The following is a 25,372-nucleotide window of genomic DNA, read 5'->3' as shown; positions in this document are numbered from 1 at the left end:
TTTAACCATGCTATTTTAAGTCTTTTGTTATTTATAGGCCATCATTGTTTTATTCTGATGCTTTTACAAAATGAAGATCTTCAAGAAGATTCATAAAAAGGACTTTTTGGCAAATATAAGTTTCTGATGACTTTTAGATCATACCACTGAACTGGGTAAGAAATTTAAAACTCTAATGGAAAACCTGATGACTTCATACAGATCAACAGAAATTGATTACATGGGACTGAATAAACTGATAAATATTATATAGTTTTATGACATTTTTCTGAAAAATACTGGCTTTCAATCTTTGTTTTCCAGAAAACCGTTCCTCTTACACTATGCTAAGTTGATAAAGTATACCATTGTAAACAAAAATAAAACAGTTATCTTTTTCTCTCTACCTGATCCTTTCAGAATTTGGTTTCTCTAGCTGGCTCCCCTGTGGATTTGATGTTTTATTTTCACCAGATTACAACTTATAATAATAATTGTTTTAATTTGTTCTCTTGTTATTTACAAATTATTGATGCCTTGTGCCTCTCTCTGCTATACTATGATTTTTATTAATGTTACTACCTGTATTACTTATATCTTATCTATTTTACAAGATTACTGTCTCTTTCTTTACCCAATGTGTAACCAGACCTCAGACAAAATTAATGATGGCTAAATGTCTTGAGGAAATCCATCATAAATATAACTCTATATAGAATAATTGTAGGGTGCAACTCTACATATGGGAAGAAGCAACAAGGAAAAACATTTCCTGGATCATAATAGACTAGTAAAACAGGTGATCCAAAGAATTTTAGATTATCAACAAGGCTTAATCCAAAAATTATCACATTGAATGGCCTATCAACAGAATCCTCCCCTGGTCTACGAATGAGCCTTCGTAGTGCAGTAGGACAAAATTGGTCATGAAATGCCTCTCAAACATTGGTTGAATTTATGGTGAAGAGGAGAGACTGTGGACAATAAATATTGCCTGTTATTTCAGTAAACAAAGGATGTCGCTGTCATCAAGACATCAGCCACTGCAGCTAACCCCCTCATTAGTCCCTGAGGGAAATTCAGGAGGGAGAAAAACAGGATAGTGGTCCTAGATAGTTAAGATACATATCAAATGAATGATTTCATAAGCCCAGACTCTTGCATCTTCCCATGCATAGAAAAGCATTAAAATCATTAACTTGAGATGTAGTCTGCTAAATAAAACATAAGTCTCAATGTTTAGGTTGTGCATTTTTTTCAGTCAACATGCCTTAAACCTGTTGTTAAAAAGAAGCAAGCCCTAAATGGAATCACTCTTGCTAAGCTTCACCAAGAATTAACACTTAACCTAATTGCAGTTTCAACCTCTCCCAGGAGTGGAATTTTAAACCAATCAGTCTGGAATTTCCAGGTCAGCTCTAGTGAGGTAATCTGCATAATTATAAACCTCCTGCCCTTCCCCCTAAAGGAAAGTAACTTAGCCTGAAACAACCCTTTCTTTTCTTTTGCTAATAACTTCCTTGTCCTACCCAGTTTCTGCCTATAAAATCCTTTCGTTTTTACATCTCCTCAGAGTGCCTTTGCTATCTACTAGATGGGATGCTGCCAGATTCATGAATTGTTGAAAGAGCCAATTAGATCTTCAGATTTACTCTGTTGAAGTTTACTTTTTAACACTATAGACCATCTGGGTAGAATTGGTATGTTTAGTATGTTGAATCTTTCAATCCATGACAATGGTATGTATTTCCATTTACTTCTTTGGTTTCTTTCATCAACATTTTGTAATTTTCAGCGTATAGATTTTAAGTGATTTTTTTTAAAGCTTATATCTAAGTGTTTAATTTTCTTTGGATTGTACCTGATATGATGTGTAAATTGTGGTGAAATATACATGACATAAAATGTACCCTTTTAACCATTTTGAAATGTACAATTCAGTGACATTAATTATATTCACAAAGTGGTGCAATCATCACCAATTTCCAGAACTTTTCCAGCATCCCAAACAGAAATACTGAACACATTAAACAATACTTTTGTACGCCCTTCTTCCAGTCCCTGGTGTTCCTGGTGAATTTAAGGTTCTTTCTCCATATTAAAAGAATTTGGAGATGAGGCAGGAAGGTCAAGAAAGTAGAGTGAGAGTTTATTTAAGCAAGAATATGCTCTCAGAGGGAGAGCGGGCAGACAGGTGAGGAGCTGCTGCCCTGGGTTTCTTTGGCAAACCGGTTATGAGGGGCATACAAATGAATGGGTGGAATATTCACTGCGAAACGAGGAGTTTAGGGGTCATATTCCCTGATTTTCGTCCCAGCTCCATCTTCCCAAGGGGAGGAGGGATTTTGCCCTTATTTAGCTTAGATTAGAAGTGTTATGGTGTCGGTGCATGATGGGTACTTTTATCTGTAAGGCTAATTTTATTGTAATGAGCAACAGGTTACATTCAGACTCAGGAGATTCCCGCCTTTCCCCACCTTTCTTTGTTTCCAGGACACTTATCACCCAGAATGCATGGTTTCCTGTCAGTCTGGAGGTTCCTGCTTTTCTTTGCTGCCCATGGACCCCCGCTGTTTACAGGATGCATCATTTCCTGCCACTTTTCACCTCCCCCCATTTCTCTGCTCATACCTAGCTACCTGCCTGCTGTAACACTGGTTACTTCTATTCTACTTTCTGTGTCTAAGAATTTTAGGTACCTCATGTAACTGGAATCATATATTTATCTTTTCGCTTCTGGCTTATTTCATTTATTGTAAGGTTTTCAAGATTCATCTGTGTCATAGTAAAAGGATGCAGAACTATCTCATCAGCCAGATGTCCATTTTTGATTATTATGTGTGGATTCACCCATGTCATAGCATGTATCACAATTTCAATTTTTAAGGCTGAATAACATTCCATTATATGAATACACTACATTTTGTTTACTCATCTGTTGGTGGATGTTTGAATTGGTTAAACATTTTGGTTCTTGTGAATACGGCTGCTATGAACATTAATGTACATATACCTGCTTGAGTCCTTGCTTTCAATTTTTTGGACATACACCTAGGAGTAGAATTGCTGGATCATATGGTAATTCTATGTTTAACTTTTTGAGAAACCACCAAATGGTTTTCCATAGCACTGCACCATTTACATTTCCACCAACAATGCATGAGAATTCCAATGTCTCCACATCCTTGTCAACATATTATTTTCTGTTTTGTTTTGTTTGACATATTACTTTATATATTCTAGGTATTAATCCTTTATCAGTAAGTGATTTTTAAGAATTTTCTTCCATTCTGTGGATTTTCTTTTCACTCTCTCAATAATATCCTTTCATGCAGAAAAGTTTAAAATTTTGGTGATGTCCAAATTACCTATATTTTGTTGTTGTTGTCCATACTTTTGGTGTCATATCAAAGAAATAGTGCCAAATATAATGTAATGAAGATTTACCCCTGTGTTTTCTACTACAAATTGTATAATTTTAGCTCTTATTTTTAGATCTTTCATCCATTTTGAGTCAATTTTGTATATGGTGTAAAGAAAAGGTCTAACTTTATTCTTTTGCATATGTATATCCAGTTTTCCCAGCACCAATTATTGAAAAGACTTTGCTTTTTCCTATTGAATAACCTTGGCACACTTGTCAAAAATCAGTTGACCATATGTGCAAGGGTTTATTTCTGGAGTCTCTATTCTACTCCATTTGTCTCTTTGTCTGTCCTTATGCCACTTGCACACTTCGTATAAATGTCTATTTTTCAGTTTTTGCATTTACATTGTCTATAGATATAAATGTGATGATTTGTGTGTTTACTTTGTATTCTGCAGCCTTGCTGAATTCACTTATTCTGGGAGGTTTCTTTGTAGGTGTCTCAGAATATTATATGTAGACACTCATGTCATCTTTAAATAGAGATCAGTCTCTTTCTTTCCTTTTACAAAGTATGATTTTTATTTATTTTTCTTGTTTTATTGCAGTGGCTAGAAATTTCAGTATTATGTTGAATAAGAAAGTATAGCAGACATCCCAATGTTAGGGGAAAAGCATTCAGTTTTCACTACTACATATAATGTAAGTAGTAGTGTTTTGGTAGATGTTCTTTATCAAGTTGAGGAGATTGCCCTCTATTTCTAGTCTGCTGAGGTTTAAAAAAATATTTTTATGTATATGGTAAAAAGATCATTGGTTGCTGGGGATTGGGGAAAGAATGAATAGACGGACAGAGCATAGAGGATTTTTAGGGCAGTGAAAATACTTTGTATGATACCATAACGAGGGATAAATGTCATTTTACATTTGTCCAAACCCATAGAATGTACAACACCAAGAGTGAACCCTAGTGTAAACTTTGGACTTTGGGTGATTATGGTGTGTCAATATAGGTTTGTCAATTGTAACAAATGTACCACTCTTGTGGGGGATATTCATAATGGGGCAGGCTATGCATATATGGGGAAAGTGAGTATATGGGGAATCTTCCTTCCTTCTCAATTTTGCTGTGAACCTAAAAGTGATCTAAAACAATAAGGTCTTAAAAAAAAAGAACCTCCCTCCATGTCAGCTTTGCTAGGAATAGAGGAAGGAGGAAGCTCAGCAGAAGGCTTTTTTTTTCCTATTTTTAAAATTATGTAATCATTCTCATTTAATATTATTGATATAGTTTGTTTACCTCTGCTATTTCACTTTCTGTTTTATATTTTCTCATATCTTTTCTCTCTATTCCTCCTGCTTTATTTTACATTAAGTAGATATTTTGTAATGTAGCCTTTTATTTAATTTCTTTTTCTTTAAGTATAATGTTTAGTTATTTCCTTCATGGTTGCTCTAGGGTTTACCATATGCATCTTCACTTATCAGAACTAGCACCAGATTTACACTAACTTAATTCCAGTGAGATATGGAAATGTTACTCCTACCTCTATGGATATATATCTTCTTTCTCCTTTTTGTGCTATTATTCTTATACATATTATGTCTATATATATTAAAACCCAACAATAAATTGTTATAATTATTAGTTTATATAATTTTATGTCTTTTAAATAAGCTGAGGAAAGAAAGAAGAGTAAGTATATATATAAGCATTTGTTATATTAACCTTTTTTATTTTTTATTGAAGTACAGTTTAATTACCATGTGTGTTAATTACTGCTGTACAGCAAAGTGACTCAGTTATACATATACATATTCTTTTTCATATGCTTTTCCATTATTGTTTATCATAGGATATTGAATATAGTTCCCTGTACTATACAGTAAGATGTTGTTTATCCATCCTATATACACCAGTTTTCATCTGCTAATCCCAAACTCCCATTCTTTTTTTTTTTTTTTTTTTTTTTTTGCGGTACGCGGGCCTCTCACTGTTGTGGCCTCTCCCGTTGCAGAGCACAGGCTCCGGATGCGCAGGCTCAGCGGCCATGGCTCACAGGCTCAGCGGCCATGGCTCATGTGCCCAGCCGCTCCGCGGCACGTGGGATCTTCCCGGACCAGGGCGCGAACCCATGTCCCCTGCATCGGCAGGCGGACTCTCAACCACTGAGCCACCAGGGAAGCCCCCAAACTCCCATTCTTACCCTCTCCCACCCCCCAGCCCTTGGCAACCATCAGTCTATTCTCTATGTCCCTGATTTTGTTTCTGTTTCATAGATAGGTTCATTTGTGTCATATGTTCGATTCCACAGATAAGTGATACCATATGTTATTTGTCTTAACCTTCTTATTTGTCATTTTGTGTTGTCTCCATTTGTTCCTATGGATTCAACTTACTATCAGGAATCATTTTATAAGCTCAATACAGCTTTTCTCCAACCTAAAATCTTTTGTGCTGTTATTGACAAATATATTTCTATATGTTAAAGGCCCCAAAGTACATTTTATACATTTTTTTAATAAAATTGCTTTTTAAATTAGTTTAGAGAAGAAAGAGGAAGAAGTATGCATTTATATTGGTTTATAATTATGTAATTTCCTTTTCCCTTGCTCTTTGTTTTTTCATATATAATCAAATTACTGTCTTGAGTTAGTTGCTTTTAGCCTGAAGAACATTCTTTAGCATTTCTTATAAGGTGAGCCACAAATTTTCTCACCTTTTGTTTATTTGGGTATGTCTTTATTTCACCTTCATTTTTGAAAGATAGCTTTGATGGATATAAGATTCTTGATTGCTTCAGATTTATTTTCTTTGCCAATGATCCAAGGCTTGCCTCATATTTTTGGAAGATCTTCAATTTGATCTGGCAGAGAAATAAACCTACCTGGGCTGCTTTCCATTGCTGGGTTGGTGGTTCCGAAATTCTGGGTTGGCAGCATGGTGTTAGATGCCCTGCCCATTCTTAAGTCCTGGGATATCCCAAACCAGTTCATAATATTTTTAACTACCTTTCAGAGTTTTATTTTGGTTTCCTTTTGAATTATTTCCAAGGTTTAGTTGTACATAGTAGCAAAGAGCCACCCTACTTGGGATAACAAGTTTATGCCATCTTATTCCAACTAGAAGTTTCCTGATGAGAATTTCAGAAACATAAAATTGCATGAGTAGAATGCAGATAGATTATGAAGGAGCTACACACACCATAAGCACTTAGACTTGAAGCTATAAGCATTTAGGGGTTCATTGTAGTTTTTAATCAGAGCAGTGATGTGATAGAAGTGGTAGTTTTAGAAGATTAGTCTGTTCACACTGTGCAGAATAAATTAGAGGTTCAAATTGCTTTTAGTTGACTGTATTCTAGTTAACTGCCACCGATGCATCTAATATTACCATAAGTTGTGCTGTTGATGAAAATATTAAACTACACAGGCTCTGTGTTCAGCTCTATGAACATACCATTTATTATGTTGTCTCTCAGATCTAAGGGTTTATATAACCCTGTATTTAAGATCCCAAATTAGGGCTGTGAATAATAAGCTTGTTCTTAAACCAAAGCTTACCGCAGATCAATATCAGGCAGTGGGTACCACTGCACCATGGAAATTTTCTCAATGTCTAAAGCTATGAACTAGATCCCTGATACAAGGTAAAAATTCTGACTCTTGCAGGTCTTGACCATTTGCTATTCTAGTCAACAGACTCATTAGAATGTAGTTTAAATAAACTAAGCAATTATACCCAATTTATCTAGTGATATTATCTCAACAAGGATAAGAAGATATTCCAAGAATATTGAGGAGAGAGATGTGGGCAACACATGACAGAGCTATCAGGGATAGGGAACAAAAGATGGCATATGCACAAACTTGCCAGGGATCTGGGAGAGTTTAAAGGGAAACTACCCCTAGTTGGTTTTGATCAAAGTCTGTGTCTTGCTGACACACAGTCACTGTATGGTCTCAGAATTGGAAATCAATAATCCATCTTATAAGAAGTTGAAAAACAAGCTATCAACTAGACAGAATCAGGAAGTGAAGGAAGAATGAGAGATTATATCAGTTTAGCCTATAATTCCTGCCTCAGTCTTCCCCAGATCCTCACAACTGGGTCACCTACAAGCACAACAGCTCATCCCCCTCACCCCTTCCCAATTTCTGGGCCAAGCAAGCTTGGTTCCATCTCTCTCTATCCCAAAGGTGACACCTATTGCAGGATGTACTTTCTACAAAGCCCTAAAACACATTTTTTTAAAAAAAGTCATTCCTCCTTAACCTTTCCACAACCAAGTAAAATAACCTAAATTCCTTTAAGTTCTCAGAGAAATTATTTTCTACACTTCTGATCATTCTATTTTTTTTCCTGGACTATGTTCACGTATTCTTTGGACAACTTGGGTACCAGAAGTAGATACAACATTCTTACAGAACTTTAACATATATATATATATATATATATATACTAAAGGAATTATCTGGTTTAATGAAACAAACAAATGTTAGAGAGTTAGAAAATCAGGATCTAGGTTTGACTCCATTGCTAGATTACTTTTAGTCCTTAAACAAGTCTCCTTACACCTCTGGTCTTCAGTTTTACAAATCTATAAATGGTTCTTTCCAGTTGCGTCATTTTAAGATTTTGCTTCTGTTTGCTGCCTGCCCAATTATTTTCCAAATCCCAGCATCCTTTTGGTTCTTTTAATAACCACAATGTGTTGCTGTCTCACATTCTGCTTGTGGTCCACCACTCCTAGATATTACTCTTATTGATTAATATTTCTTTAACTTGATTTTGGAATTTTGTTTCTTAGATACTTAGGAGCCCATGCAATAGACTGGAATAGTTGCTACCTTTCCTGTTTTATTTTATTTTTTATTTATTTTTATTTTATTCACATCTTTATTGGATTATAATTGCTTTACAATGGTGTGTTAGTTGCTGCTATATAATAAAATGAATCAGCTATATGTATACATATATCTCCAAATTTCCTCCCGCTTCATCTCCCTCTCACCCTCCCTATCCCACCCCTCTAGGTGGACACAAAGCACCGACCTGATCTCCCTGTGCTATGTGGCTGCTTCCCACTAGCTATCAATTTTACATTTCGTAGTGTATATATATACATGCCACACTCCCACTTCATCCCAGCTTACAATTCCTCCTCTGCGTGTACTCAAGTCCATTCTCTAAAACTGCGTCTTTACTCCTGTCCTGCCCCAAGGTTCGTCAGAACCATTTTTTTTAGACTCCATATATATGTGTTAGCATAAAATAATTATTTTTCTCTTTCTGACTTACTTCACTCTGTATGACAGACTCTAGGTCTAACCACCTCACTACAAATAACAATTTCATTTCTTTCTATGGCTGAGTAATATTCCATTGTATATATGTGCCACATCTTCTTTATCCATTCATTTGTCGATGGACATTTACGTTGCTTCCATGTCCTGGTTATGGTAAATAGATCTGCAATGAACATTTTGGTACATGACTCTTTTTGAATTATGGATTTCTCAGAGTATATGCCCAGTAGTGGCATTGCTGGGTCGTATGGTAGTTCTATTTTTAGTCTATAAAGGAACCTCCACACTGTTCTCCATAGTGGCTGTATCAATTTACATTCCCACCACCAGTGTATGCGGGTTCCCTTTACCCCACACCCTCTCCAGTGTTTATTGTTTGTAGATGTTTTTTTTTGTTTTTTGTTTTTGTTTCTTTGCGGTACACGGGCCTCTCACTGCTGTGGCCTCTCCCGTTGTGGAGCCCAGGCTCCAGATGCGCAGGCTCAGCGGCCATGGCTCACGGGCGCAGCCACTCCGCGGCATGTGGGATCTTCCCAGACGGGGGCACGAACCCGTGTCCCCTGCATCGGCAGGCGGACTCTCAACCACTGTGCCACCAGGGAAGCCCTGTAGATGTTTTTGCTGGCCATTCTGACCAGTGTGAGATGATATCACATTGTAATTTTGATTTGCAGTTCTCTAATGATTAATGATGTTGAGCATTCCTTCATATGTTTGTTGGGAATCTTTATATCTTCTTTGGAGAAATGTCTGTTTAGGTCTTCTGCCCATTTTTGGATTGGGTTGTTTGTTTCTTTGATATTGAGCTGCATGAGCTGCTTGTAAATTTTGGAGATTAATCCTTTGTCAGTTGCTTCATTAGCAAATATTTTCTCTCATTCTGAGCGTTGTCTTTTCATCTTTTTTAAGGTTTCCTTTGCAGTCCAAAACCTTTTAGTTTCATTAGGCTCCATTTATTTATTTTTGGTTTTATTTCCATTTCTCTAGGAGGTGGATCAAGAAGGATCTTGCTGTGATTTATGTCATAGAGTATTCTGCCTATGTTTTCCTCTAAGAGTTGTATACTGTCTGGCCTTACATTTCAGTCTTTAATCATTTTGAGTTTATTTTTGTGTATGCTGTTAGGGAGTGTTCTAAATTCATTCTATTACATGTAGCTGTCCAGTTTTCCCAGCACCACTTATTAAAGAAGCTGTCTTTTCTCCATTGTATGTTCTTGCCTCCTTTATCAAAGATAAGTTCACCGTATGGGCATGGGTTTATCTCTGGCCTTTATATCCTGTTCCATTGATCTATATTTCTGGTTTTGTGCCATTACCATACTGCCTTGATTGCTGTAGCTTTGTAGTATAGTCTGAAGTCCAGAAGCCAGATTCCTCAAGCTCCATTTTTCTTTCTCAAGATTGCTTTGGCTATTCGGGGTCTTTTGTGTTTCCATACAAATTGTGAAATTATTTGTTCTAGTTCTGTGAAAAATGCCACTGGTAGTTTGATAGGGATTGCATTGAATCTGTAGATTGCTCTGGGTAGTATATTCATTTTCACAATATTGATTCTTCCAATCCAAGAACATGGTGTATCTCTCCATCTCTTTGTATCATCTTTAATTTTTTCATCAGCGTCTTATGATTTTCTGCATACAGGTCTTTTGTCTCCTTAGGTAGGTTTATTCCTAGGTATTTTATTTTTTTGTTGTAATAGTAAATGGGAATGCTTTCTTAATTTCACTTTCAGATATTTCATCATTAGTGTATAGGAATGCAAGAGATTTCTGTGGATTAATTTTGTATCCTGCTACTTTACCAAATTCATTGATTAGCTCTAGTAGTTTCCTGGTAGCATATTTAGGATTCTCTATGTATAGTTTCATGTAATCTGGAAACAATGACAGGTTTACTTCTTCTTTTCCAATTTGGATTCCTTTTATTTCTTTTTCTTCTCTGACTGCTGTGGCTAAAACTTCCAAAACTATGCTGAATAATAGTGGTGAGGGTGGGAAACCTTGTGTTATTCCTGATCTTAGTGGAAATGATTTCAGTTTTTCACTATTGAGAATGATGTTGGCTGTGGGTTTGTAATGTATGGCCTTTATTATGTTGAGGTAAGTTCCCCTATGTCTACTTCCTAGAGGATTTTTATCATAAATGGGTGTTGAATTTTTTGAAAGCTTTTTTGGCATCTGTTGAGATGATCATATGTCTTTTATCCTTCAATTACTTAATGTTGTGTATCACATTGATTGATATGTGCATATTGAAGAATGCTTGCATTCCTGGGAAAAAACCCACTTGATGATGGTGTATGATCCTTTTAATGTACTGTTGGATTCTGTTTGCTAGTATTTTATTGAGGATTTTTGCATCTATGATCATCAGTGATATTGGCCTGTAGTTTTCTTTCTTTGTGACATCTTTGTCTGGTTTTGGTATCAGGGTGATGGTGCCCTCATAGAATGAGTTTGAGAGTGGTTCTCCCTCTGCTATATTTTGTAAGAGTTTGAGAAGGATAGGTGTTTCTTCTCTAAATCTTTGATATAATTCGCCTGTGAAGCCTTCTGGTCCTGGGCTTTTTTTTGCTGGAAGATTTTTAACCACAATCTTAATTTCAGTGCTTCTGATTGGTTTGTTTATATTTTCTATTTCTGGTTCAGTCTCGGAAGGTTTTGCTTTTCTAAGAATTTGTCCATTTCTTCCAGGTTGCCCATTTTATGTGGATATAGGTGCTTGTAGTAATCTCTCATGATCCTTTTTGTAATTCTGCAGTGTCAGTTGTAACTCCTCCTTATTCATTTATAAGTCTATTGATTTGAGTCTTCTCCCTTTTTTTCATTGTGAGTGTGACTAATGGTTTTTCAGTTTTGTTTATCTTCACAAATAACCAGATTTTAGTTTTATTGATCTTTGCTATTTTTTCCTTCATTTCTTTTTTCATTTATTTCTGATCTGATCTTTATGATTTCTTTCCTTCTGCTAACTTTGGGATTTTGTTCTTCTTTCTCTAATTGTTGTAGGTGTAGGATTAGGTTGTTTATATTTGAGATGTTTCTTGTTTCTTGAAGTAGGATTGTACTGCTATAAACTTCCCTCTTAGAATTGCTTTTGCTGCATCCCGTAGGTTTGGGTCATCGTGTTTTCATTGTCTTTTGTTTCTAGGTATTTTTTGATTTCCTCTTTGATTTCTTCAGTGATCTTTTGGTTATTAAGTGGTGTATTGTTTACCCTCCATGTGTTTGTATTTTCTACAGATTGTTTCCTATAATTGATATCTAGTCTCATAGTATTGTGGTCGGAAAAGATACTTGAAACGATTCCAATTTTCTTAAATTTACCAAGTAGTGATTTGTGACCCATGATATGATCTATAGTGGAAAATGTTCCATGAGCACTTGAGAAGAAAGTGTACTCTGTTCTTTTTGGATGGAATGTCCTATAAATATCAATTAAGTTCATCTTGTTTGATGTATTGTTTAAAGGTTGTGTTGAGTTATTTATTTTCATTTTGGTTGATCTGTCAATTGGTGAAAGTGGGGTGTTAAAGTTCCCTACTATGTTTGTGTTACTGTTGATTTCCCCCTTTATGGCTGTTAGCATTTGCCTTATGTATGGAGGTGCTCTTATGATAGGTGCATAAATATTTACAATTGTTCTATCTTCTTCTTGGATTGATCCCTTGATCATTATGTAGTGTCCTTCTTTGTCTCTTGTAATAGTGTTTGTTTTAAAGTCTATTTTTTCTCATATGAGAAATGCTGCTCCAGCTTTCTTTTGATTTCCATTTGCATGGAATAACTTTTTCCATCACCTCACTTTCAGTCTGTTTGTGTCCCTAGGTCTGAAGTGGGTTTCTTTTAGACAGCATATATATGGGTTTGTTTTTGTATCCGTTCAGCCAGTCTATGTCTCTTGGTTGGAGCATTTAATCCCTTTACCTTAAAGGTAATTATCCACATGTATATTCCTATTCCCATTTTCTTAATTCTTTGGGGTTTGTTATTGTAGGTCTTTTCCTTCTCTTGTGTTTCCTGCCTAGAGAAGTTCCTTTAGCATTTGTTGTAAAGCTGGTTTGGTGCTCCTGAATTCTCTTCACTTTGCTTGTCTGTAAAGGTTTTATATTCTAGGTCGAATCTGAATGAGATCCTTGCTGGGTAGAGTACGTTGTACGTTGTACAACGTACATTGTACATTGGTTGTACGTTTTTCCCTTTCATCACTTTAAATATGTCCTGCTATTCCCTTCTGGCTTGCAGATTTTCTGCTGAAAGATCAGCTGTTAACCTTATGGAGATTCCCTTGTGTGTTATTTGTTGTTTTTCCCTTGCTCCTTTTAATATGTTTTCTTTGTATTTAATTTTTGACAGTTTGATTAATATGTGTCTTGGCATGTGTCTCTTTGGATTTATCCTGTATGGGACTCTCTGTGCTTCCTAGACTTGATTGATTATGTCCTTTCGCATATTAGGGAAGTTTTGAACCATAATCTCTTCAAATATTTTCTCAGTCCTTTTCTTTTTCTCTTCTTCTTTTGGGACACCTGTCATTCGAATGTTGGTGCCTTTAATGTTGTCCCAGTGGTCTCTGCTACTGTCCTCCATTCTTTTTTCTTTATTCTGCACTGCAGTAGTTATTTCCACTATTTTATCTTCCAGGTCACTTATCCGTTCTTCTGCCTCAGTTATTCTGCTATTGATTCCTTCTAGAGAATTTTATTTATTGTGTTGTTCATCATTGTTTATTTGCTCTTTCGTTCTTCTAGGTCCTTGTTAAACATTTCTTGTATTTTCTCAATTCTATTTCCAAGATTTTGGATCATCTTTACTATCTTTACTCTGAATTCTTTTTCAGGTAGACTGCCTATTTCCTCTTCATTTGTTTGGTCTGGTGTGTTTTTACCTTGCTCAATCATCTGCTCTGTGTTTCTCTGTTTTCTCATTTAACTTAACTTACTGTGATTGGGCTCTCCTTTCTGAAGGCTGCAGGTTCACAGTTCCCATTGTTTTTGGTTTCTCCCCTCAGTGGCTAAGGTTGGTTCAGTGGGTTGTGTAGGCTTCCTGGTGGAAGGGACTAGTGCCTTTGCTCTGCTGTATGAGGTTGGATCTTGTCTTTCTGATGGCCAGGTTTATGTCCAGTGGTGTGTTTTTGGGTATTTGTGACCTTATTGTGATTTTAGGCAGCCTCTCTGCTAGTGGGTGCAGTTGTGTTTCTCTTTTGTTTTTTTTTTTTTTTGGCATAGGATTCCAACACTGTAGCTTGCTGGTCACTGAGTGGAGCTGGTCTTGGCATTGAGATGGAGATCTCTGGGAGGTTTTTGGCATCTGATATTATGAGAAGCTGGGAGGTCTCTGGACCAATGTCCTCAACTCAGCTCTCCCACCTCAGTAGCACAGGCCTGACACCCGGCCAGAGTAACAAGACCCTGTCAGTCACACGGCTCAGAATAAAAGTGAAAAAAAAGAAAGAAGGAAAAAAATAATAAAATAAAATAAAGTTATTTAAATAAAAATAAATAATAATTATTAAAAGTAAAAAAAAAATTACAAAGTAGTAAAAAAAAGAAACAAAGAAAAAAAGAAGAGAGTAACGAAACCAAGAAACACATCCACCAATGATAAGCACTAAAAACTATACTAAAAACAACAACAAAACAAACAAGCAAACAAAAAGTGGGCAGACACAACCCTAGGACAAATGGTAAAAGCAAAGCTATATAGACAAAATTACACACAGAAGCATACCCATACACACTCACAAAAATAGAAAAAGGAAAAATATATATATATCATTGTTCCCAATGTCCACCACCTGTATTTGGGATGATTTGTTGTCTATTCAGGTATTCCACAGATGCAGGTACATCAAGTTGATTGTGGAGATTTAATTCGCTGCTCCTTAGGCTGCTGGGAAAGATTTCCCTTTCTCTTCTTTCTTCACACACCTCCTGGGGTTCACCTTTGGATTTGGCCCTGCCTCTGTGTATAGGTCCCCTGAGGGCGTCTGTTCTTCGCTCAGACAGGACGGGGTTATAGGAGCAGCTGATTTCGGTGCCCTGGCTCACTCAGGCTGGGGGGAGGGAGGGATACGGAATGCAGGGCGAGCTTGTGGTGGCAGAGGCCAGCGTGATGTTGCACCATCCTGAGGCATGCTGTGTGTTCTCCTGGGGAATTTGTCCCTGGATCTCGGGACCCTGTCAGTGTTGGGCTGCACAGGCTCCTGGGAGGGGAGGTGTAGATAATGTCCTGTGCCTGCACTCAGGCTTCCTGGGGGCTGCAGCAGCAGCCTTAACATCTCATGCCCATCTCTGGGATCCATGCTGATAGCCGCAGCTCACGTCCATCTCTGGAGCTCATTTAGGTGGTGCTCTTAATCCTTTCTCCTCGTGCACTGTGAAACAAAGAGGCAAGAAAAAGTCTCTTGCCTCTGCAGCTGTTCCAGACTTTTTCCCGGACTCCCTCCTTGCTAGCTGGGCACACTAGCCTCCTTCAAGCTGTGTTTATGCAGCTAACCCCAGTCCTCTCCCTGGGGTCTGACCTCCGAAGCCCAAGCCTCAGCTCCCCGCCCCCACCCATCCCGGCAGCTGAGCAGACAATCTTCTCGGCCTGGTGAGTGCTGGTTGGCACCAATGCTGTGTGCGGGAATCCTTCCCCTTTGCTCTCTGCACTGCTGTTGCTGTGCTCTCCTCCGTGGCTTGGAAGGTTCCCCCCGCCACCCCCCCGTCTCTGCCAGTGAATGGGCTTCCTAGTGTTTGGAAACTTTTCCTCCTTCACACTCCCTCCCGGTGGTGCAGGTCCCACCCCTGTTCTTTTGTCTCTGTTTTTTCTTTTTTCTTTTGCCCTACCCAGGCACCTGGGGAGTTTCTTGCCTTTTGGGAATTCTGAGGTCTTCTGCCAGTGTTCAGTAGGTGTTCTGTAGGAGTTGTTCCACATGTAGATGTATTTCTGATATATTTGTGGGGAGGAAGGTGATCTCCACATCTTACTCATCTTGAAGGTCTCTCCTGGATATAAAATTCTTGATGGACACATTTTTTTGTGTCCATACTTTTCATGTGGCATCCCATTGCTTTCTGGATTCCACTGTTTCCGATGAGAAGTCAGTTGTTTATCTCACTGTAATTTGTTGTAGATGACTCCTTTTTCTCTTGCTATTTTCGAGATTCTCTCTTTATCTTTGCCATTCAGCACTTTTGCTATGATATTTCTGGGTATGGGTTTCTTTGGGTTCATACTACTTGGGTTAAAAAAATTAGATGAGTGGATTAATTCATTTGGGGAGTTTGAATGCATTATTTTTCCATTTTTTCTACTCCTTTTTGTCTTCTCTTCCTTGTAGCATCATAAATGATGTCCCACATTTCTGTGAGTTGGTACTTATTTTTTAATTTACTGTTTTCTCACTGTTCTTCAGATTACTTAGAATATTTTGACTTATCTTTAAGTTTTCTGATTTTTTCTGCCAGCAACTTAATTCCACTATTGAATCATACTAGTGATTATTCATTTTTATTATTGTAATTTTCAACTTCATAACTTTAAGTTCTTTCTTTTAAATTAATTTCTATCTCTTTATTGAAATTCTCTATTTGATGTGACATTGTTATGTGTTCCTTTTCTTCATTAAGCTTGACTTCCTTTAGTTCTTTTAACATATTTAAAATAGCTGATTTAAAATCTCTCTGCCAAGCCCAACACCTGGGCCCCTCCAAATGCCTCCAAAGGCATTTCCCATAGCTTCCTCTTTTTTTTTCCTTTGTATGGATTTTAGATTTCTTTTTATGCCTTTTAAATTTCTTTTTATGTCTTGGTATTTTCATTGAAAAGTGGACATTTTAGATAATATGATGTTACAACTCTAGATACTGATTCCCCTCTACCCTCTACAGGTTTGCTTGTTTTTTTTTTCTTTTTCTTTGTTTATCTTTTTAGTGACTTCACTAAACCATTTTAAACAAGTCTATTTCTTCTAATAATGTGAAAGTTCTGTTTCACTCCTTGAAGACCTCTGCTTTCAGTATGTACACACTCACCCTGGTATGACAGTGGTTAGCTGAGTTCTCTTTGTCTCTTTCCCTGATATTTCCATTAAGCTGTCTGCCTCTTTTGATATCACACTTATCTTTTAGTTTCCATTAATTGCCAACTACTTGCTCTATTGTTTTCAATAATTTCCTGGGGTGTAAATGGTTCCATAGTATAATCTACTTAAATTCAAGTGGCATTTTTTAAAAAGACTGGTCTTTGAGGTTTATTTTGACCAATATATCATAGTCAGAATAAACCTCAAAGACCAGTCTTTAAAAAAAAAAAACTGATAGGTAAAAAATATTTTTGATAGGTAAAAAAAATAACTTTTTTGCCTTTGAAAGGTAAAAAAATATATAGTTTTGAGGTATATTCTGACCTCTACTTCAGCAGGACTCCTCTTAGCTGTTTCTTTTCCTGGTTCACTTTTCTAAACTTCTAGCTGGCCTACAACTTAGGCTGTTGTTCTTCCCTACACTCTGTTTTAAAATAAATATCTTAAGGACAGCTTTAGAGTTCTCTGTTCTTTTGTACTGCCTATCTCCATGGGCAAATTATCTGAGGAACTGTTCCAGGCACTCAGCATAGTGGTCAGTAACCTCTGATTCTCTTAGCTTACCACTCTTGTCAGGGAATTCCCACCCTATGAGCAAGCTGAGGTCAGCGGAATTAGAACCCTAGTATTTTCAGCCCGTCACACCTGGGACAAGGGCTGGTTTGGTGCTGGGTTGAAGAAGGGACTTTATGAACTCTCAGCTTTGCACACCAGGAATTTAACCTCTACAACTCAAAGTTGAATGGAGTGACATATCCTGGTAGCTTGCTCCATACATTGAGATATCAAATCTCTTGATTGATATCTGAGGGAACAGGTATCCCTGACGTCTTGGGCATATCTGCCTGGATTGTACCCTATATCAAACTGAGCTGGAGGTGGAGAGAGTGAGTGGGTCATAATTCAAGTGCCACAAACTCTTGATGGTCTTCCTAAATTTTAGTAGATTTTCTTAAATAAATGTTATTCCATTCACTATATGCCCTTAAGACAATTTGTGAAGAATATAAATCGTTGTTTTCTTTTTCTTTTAATATACTTCATCAGCTGTGCTTGTCTTGCTGGGATGCAGTTCCACATACTGTGATTCCATTTGTATAATTGATTAAAACTGCATGTGAATTTACAATTACTTCAAAAAATATGTTCCATATGAATATTAAGGTCCTGTGAAGATACTACCATGAGCTAGATTAAAGGCAAGTTGGACAAGATTTCCACATGGAAAATGTGTTTGTAAAGACAACAATTTGGTATGGAGGTTTTGTGAAAAGAACATTCTCTCCTTTTATAAGATGGGGACACTTAGGTATGGGAGTCCTGAGGCAGATTTTAATTAGTGTTAGGCAGGAAAAAAATGACATGTCATGGGAACAGTAGAATAGTATAAAACCCATGAATGGAGTTTTATATTAGCTTTGATATTAATAAGCTGCATAATTTTTAAAAAGCCCTATCTATCAGGGTTACAATCTGAAAAATAGATTATCATTAAATGTATTTTCCAGCTCTGACATTCTATATTCAAGAAAAGGTGAAATGTAAATGGATAAAAAACATAGAAATATATATACAACTTCACTAATTTACAAAAAATTTTTTAAATTCTATTTTTAACATAAGAAATATAATGTTTTAAAAAGATACATTCTAGTACTGGCAAAGGTATAATCACATATGCTGCTGCTGAGGTTATTTATAATCTATTTACTATTTTAAAAGTAAATTTCTTCTGGCAATCTCTTTATCAAAATATGTAGATCACAAAATGTGTTCATTAATTTTGACCCAATAATCTCCATACTATGTTTCTATCCTAAGTAAATACATGACTATAGAAACTTTATCAAAAAACATATTCATGTTAATGTTATTTATGATAGCACAAAAATAATATCTCTGACAACAATAGGAAAAGCATTAAGTAATTATCCATTCGTGCAGCCATTAAAAATGTTTACCTCAGGATAATGATAACAAGATGGTAGATTAAGACACTCCAGACTCTCATTCCTTCATGAAACCAACTAGAGAGTGGCTAAAACAAACTTATAGGAGCTTGGGCAAACTGTCAAAAGCTTAAAGCAACTAAGTAAATTACCAATCAAGAAAAAGCCACACTCAAAAGAGTTTGAAACTTTGTGGCATCTTTATTCACCCTTGTCCCATTCCCTCCTGAGTGTGGCATGCCAAGGTTAAGAGGAAGCATTCCAGTTCCAGATTCCATCCTCAGGCTAGAATGAGCAGAATGGATCTTATTAGCAATGTTCTAACCTCTCTATGGGCTGCCTGAGGTACTGGTTTCTTCTTTACCCAACTCAGAGCTCAGAAGAAGAAATGTGGCATAGCTTGAATCTCAGGCTGGAAAACTACATAGAATGCAGTGGTGGGCATTGCTTATAAAAGCTGCAGGAAGACTGGAGACCCTCAGATACGTTTTCCAAGAGGTTATGGGCAGAGGAATACTATATGACAACCGAAACAGAAGCTGGGATGAGACTCTGGGAAATGAAGACATTTAAAAGCAGCTGCATATTTAGGGGGACTGGAAAAAGCACACATACAGGTCCATGTAAGACACATGTTCAAAAACTGCTAAGAATTTAAAAATCATGTTATGATAGTGAGTCTGAGCAACAAGCTCATCTTCAGTTCCCACCTAGAAGAGGTATATGGTGCTCTGCTTCCCTCAGAGAGTACTATTTGGGGGCCAGATAGGGTATTCATCTCTCTTCCCCTGACCAGTGGAAGTAGGAAGTGATGATATGATACTGTTATCTGAATAATATAGACAAAATGAAGAGGTTAGCTAGATGGAATATTAACTATTAGCTAGGTGGGATAATGTCTCCCACATAGTGGTTTGATTCCCCTGGTGGGTTACTGTTGGCAGGGTTCAGCAGAGAGCAGAGTCTCAGCCCCAGGCATTCATCGTTGAAACTGAAAACTGAGCAAGCTGGAGATAGTAAGCACTCCAATTTCTCCCTAACCCTAGCATTGCCACGGCATGGTGAAGAGTTCAGCCTCAACATACACCTACCATCAAGGAAGTGAAACAAGCTGATGCAAGCAGGGTAGTCAAAAAGGCTTCCTCTCTCCCATGAATTCTGAGGAATCCAAGGTAAGCTGAGTCCCTACTCCACCAGACATCAAGCAGGTAGAATGAGGTAGTTCAGGAGTGGGTGATGGATGTTAAGCTATCCCCATCCAGTGCAATGAGGGCCAACCATAAGCTGAGCTTATGCCTCCACCCTGAAGCAAGAAGGCAGTACAAGATAGGATGACTAAAGATGGCAGAGTAGAAAGTCGTGAGCTTACCCTTTTACGAGACCAAAAAATCACAACTAACTCTGAACAACCATCAACAAAAAACGCTGGAACCTACCAAAAAAGATACCCTGTATCCAAAGACAAAGAAGAAGCCACAACGATATGGTATGAAGGGTGCAACTGTGATAAAATCAAATCCCATACCCACTGGGTGGGCGACCCAAGGACTGGAGAGAAATTGTACCACAGAGGCCCTCCCAGAGGAGTGAAACTTCTGAGCCCCACATCAGGCTTCCCAGCCTGGGGGTCTGGCAATGGGAGGAGGAGCCCTCAGAGAATCTGGCTTTGAAGGCCAGTATGGTTTGATCACAGGAATTCCACAGGACTGGGGGAAATGCAAACTCCACTCCTGGAGGGTGCACACAGGGTTTCGTGCACACCAGGACTCAGGGAAAAAAGCAGTGACCCCGTAAGGGACTGGGCCAGACCTACCTCCTAGTATCAGAGAGTCTCCTGCAGAAGTGGGGGGTGGCTGTGACTCACTGTGGGGACAAAGACACTGGCAGCAGCAGTTCTGGGGAGTGCTCATTGGCATGAGCCCTCCCGGAGGCCACCACTAGCCCCACCCAACAGCCTGTAGGCTCCAGTGCTGGGACACCTCAGGCCAAACAATCAACAGGGCAGGAACAGAGCCATGCCCACAGCAGACAAGCAGCTTAAAGACTTCCTGAGCAAGGCTCTGTCCACCAAGGGACAAGACCCAGCTCCACCCACCACTGGGCAGGAACCAGTCCCTTCCATCAAGAAACCTGCACAAGACTCTTAGATAGCCTCAGCCACGAGAGGGCAGACAGCAGAAGCAAGAAGAACTACAGTCCTGCAGCCTGCAGAACAGAAACTGCCATCACAGGAAGTTAGACAAAATGAGTTGACAGAGGAATATGTCCAAGATGAAGGAACAAGATAAAACTCCAGAAGAACAACTAAGTGAAGTGGAGCTAGGCAACCTACTGGAAAAAGAATTCAGAATAATGATAATGAAGATGATCTAGGGTCTCAGAAAAAGAATGGAGGCAAGAGTAGAAAAGATGCAAGGAATATTTAACAAAGACCTTGAAGAACTAAAGAAAAACAAACCGAGATGAATAATACAATAACTGAAATGAGAAACACACTAGAAGAAATTGATAGTAGAATGACTGAGGCAGAAGAAAAATAAATGAGCTGGAAGATAGAATGGGGGAAATGTGGCCACAGAACAGAATAAAGAAAAAAGAATGAAAATAAATGAGGACAGTCTAAGAGACCTATGGAACAATATTAAACACACCAACATTTGCATTACAGTGGTCCCAGAAGGGGAAAAGAGAGAAAAAGGACCTGAGAAAATATTTGAAGAGATAATAGCTGAAAACTTCCCTAACATGGGAAAGGAAACAGTCACCCAAGTCCAGGAAGCACAGAGAGTCCCAGGCAGGATAAACCCGAGGAGGAACATGCCAAGACACACAGTAATCAAATTGACAAAAATAAGAGACAAAGGAAAAATATTAAAAGCAACAAACAGCAAATAACACACAAGGGAACTCCCATAAGGTTATCAGCTGATTTCTCAGCAAAAACTCTGCAAGTCAAGAAGGAGTGGCATGATATATTTAAAGTGATGAAAGGGAAGAAGCTACAACCAAGAGTATCCTACCCAGCATGGATCTTATTCAGATTCAGTGGAGAAATCAAAAGCTTTACAGAAAAGTGAAAGCTAAGAGAATACAGCACCACCAGTCTAGCTTTGTAACAAATGCTAAAAGAACTTCTATGGGTGTAAGATAAAAGGTCATGCTAGAAACAAGAAAATTATGAATGGAAAAGTTCACCGGTAAAGGCAAACATACAGTAAATGTAGGAAATCATCTGCACGCAAATATGATATCAAAACCAGCAATTGTGAGGAGAGTACAAATGCAGGATATTGGAAATGCATTTGAAATTAAAAGACTAGCAACTTAAAACAATCTTGTCTGTCTATAGTCTGCTACATCAAAACCTCATGGTAACTACAAACCAAAAATCTACAATAGATACACACAAAAAAGAAAAAGTAATCTGGACACAACACTAAAGTTAGTCATTGAATCAAAAAGGAATAGAACAAAAGAGGACATAAACAGATGGAAAGTTACCATGTTCTTGTATTCAAAGATATCAATCTTGTCAAAATGACTATACTTCCCAAGGCAATCTACAGATTCAATGCAATCCCTATCAAATTACCAATGGCAATTTTCACAGAACTGGATAAAAAGATCTTAAAATTTGTATGGAGGCATAAAAGATCCCCAATAGTCAAAGAAATATTGAGAAAGAAAAATGAAGCTGGGGGAATCAGGCTTTCTGACTTCAGACTATACTACAAAGCTACAGTCATGAAAACAGTATGGTACTTGCACAAAGACAGAAATACAGAAAATTGTAACAGAATAGATAGCCCAGAAATAAGCCCATGCACCCATGGTCACCTAATCTATGACAAAGGAGGCCAGAATACACAATGGAGCAAAGATAACCTCTTCAGTAAGTGGTGCTGGGAAAACTGGACAGCTACATGTAAAAGAATGAAATTAGAACACTCCCTAACAGCAAAACACAAAAATGAACTCAAAATGGAGTAATGACCTAAATGTAAGACTGGACACTATAAATCTCTTAGAGGATATCTTAGGCAGAACACTCTCTGACATAAACTGCAGAAACATGTTTTTGATCCACCTCCCAAAGTAATGGAAACAAAAACCAAAATTAAAAAAAAAGGGACCTAATTATACTCAAAAGCTTTTGCACAGCAAAGGAAACCTTAAACAAAACAAAAAGACAACCAACAGAATGGGATAAAATATTTGCAAATGATGGGACTAACAAGAGCTTGATTAGTCTCCAAATTTACAAACAGTTCATGTGGCTAAATATCATAAAAAGAAAAAAACCCAATCAAAAAATGGGCAGAAGACCTAAACAGACATTTCTCCAAGGAAGATATACAGGTGGCCAACAGGCACATGAAAAGATACTCATAATCGCTAACTATTAGAAAAATGCAAATCGAAACTACAATGAGATTATCACCTCACACCAGTCAGAATGGCCATCATCAAAAAATCTACAAGCAATAAATGCTGAAAAGGGTGTGGAGAAAAGGGATCCCTCCTACACTGTTTGTGGGAATGTAAATTGGTACAGCTACTATGGAGAACATTATGGAGGTTCCATAAAAAACTAAAAATAGAGCTACCATATGATACAGCAATCCCACTCCTGGGCATATATCTGAAGAAAAACATGATTTGAAAGTTTACATGCACCCCAATGTTCATTGCAGGAATGTTTACAATACCCAAGACATGAAAGCAACCTAAATGTCCATCAACAGAGGAATGGATAAAGAAGATGTGGTACATATATACAATGGAATATTACTCAGTCGTTAAAAAGAATGAAATAATGTCATTTGCAGCAACATGGATGGACCTGGAGATTATGATACTAAGTGAAGTAAATCAGGCAGAGAAAGACAAATATCATATAATATCGCTTATATGTGGAATCTTAAAAAAAATGATACAAATGAACTTATTTACAAAACAGAAACAGACTCACAGACTTAGAGAATGAACTTATGGTTACCAGGGGCAAAGGAAGGGTGGGAGGGGTAGACTGGGAGTTTGTGATTGACATGTACACACTGCTATATTTAAAATAGATAATCAACAAAGACCTACTGTATAGCACCTGGAACTCTGCCCAATATTCTGTAATAGCCTAAATGGGAAAAAATTGAAAAAGAATAGATACATGTATATGTATAACTGAATCACTTTGCTTTACACTTGAAACTAACACAACATTGTTAATCAACTATACTCCAATATAATTTTTTTTAATTATAAGAAAAAAAAAAAAAGCAGTACAAGTAAGCCCTTGGTTTCTCCTTCCCATGGTGTTAGCAAGGTCCAGTGATGATGTAATATTACACACCAACTTGGAGGCCATGAGGATGAAGAAGACTGTGCTCTCCTTTCCCCAGGAAGGTGTTGGGGAACTGATAGTGGATCTGAACTTTCAACTCACTCATGTGCAAAGAAAGAGGTAGTGTGAGTTGATGCTTTGCTTTTGCTAGAGAAGAGTTAGGCCAGCAGGAACCTGAACATACAGAACCATCTAAACCTCAGACTATATCCCAACACAATTACTGTCAGCTGTAAATAAAATTAAATATGATTCAAAGTTTCATAATATAATATCCAAAATGTCAATGATAAAATTGAAAAATACTCTTTATTCCAAGAACTAGGAAAATCCCAATACAAATTTAAAAAGATAATCAACAGATGCAAATGTAGAGATGAATGAGATATTGAAATTATCTAACTTCAACAAAAATTTATGTATTCTCTTATAATAGAGAAACAAGAGAAAGTCTTAGCAAAATTTTAGCAAAGAAATATGTTATAAAATGGGAGCAAATGGAAATTTTAGAAAAATACAATAACAGAAATATAATACTTGCTGGATGGACTAAATAGCAGAGTGGTGATGACAAGGGAAGGAATCAGTTCACTTTTGGATAGACTAGCAGTATTTACCCAACCTGATCAAGAGGAACAGATTTAAAAAATAAACAGAAACTCAGAAAACATTGAGACAATAACAAAAGAGCTAATATCCAAGAAGTTGAGAGAGTGAGAGGAATTGGAAAAGTATTTGAAGAAATAGTGGCTGAAATCATCCCAAACTCATTGAATGACATAAACGTACAGACTCAGGAAGCTGAGTCCCCAGATAAATAAACACAAGCAAATCTACCCCACAGCATATCATAATTGCCTTCTGAAAAAAAATGTTGATAGTAGTCATAGACACTTTTCTTATACTGGAATACCAATTAGAATAACAGCAGAATTCTCAACTGAAATTATAAACACCAAAATAAAGTGACACACTTTTCAAGTTTTGAAAGAAAATAACCTGTGAATTTCAAATTTTATTTGAAGTGAAAGACATGCTCATATGAAGAAAAACTAAGAGAATGTGTTGCTTGTAAATCTACCCTTAAGAAATCATTAAAGAAATTTCTCTAAAAGGAAAAAAAAAAAGAAAAGAAAAACACCTGAAAATTCAGAAAGGGAAGAATTTCAAAATGGTTAAAAATACAGGTAAATAAAATAAAGTATCCTACTTCTCATGAATTTTTAAATCATATTTGATAGTAGAAGCAAATATAACACTATCAGATGTGGGGTGAAATTTATATAAAGGAAATAATTTAAAGTATTGAATTTTTTTTTAACATCTTTATTGGGGTATAATTGCTTTACAATGGTGT

This window comes from Aethalodelphis obliquidens, unplaced genomic scaffold (genome assembly GCF_003676395.1).
Source record: "Aethalodelphis obliquidens isolate GAN/ISIS:26980383/991018 unplaced genomic scaffold, ASM367639v1 scaffold85, whole genome shotgun sequence".
Classification (NCBI taxonomy): Eukaryota; Metazoa; Chordata; class Mammalia; order Artiodactyla; family Delphinidae; genus Aethalodelphis; species Aethalodelphis obliquidens.
This window is presented reverse-complemented; position numbering follows the sequence as displayed.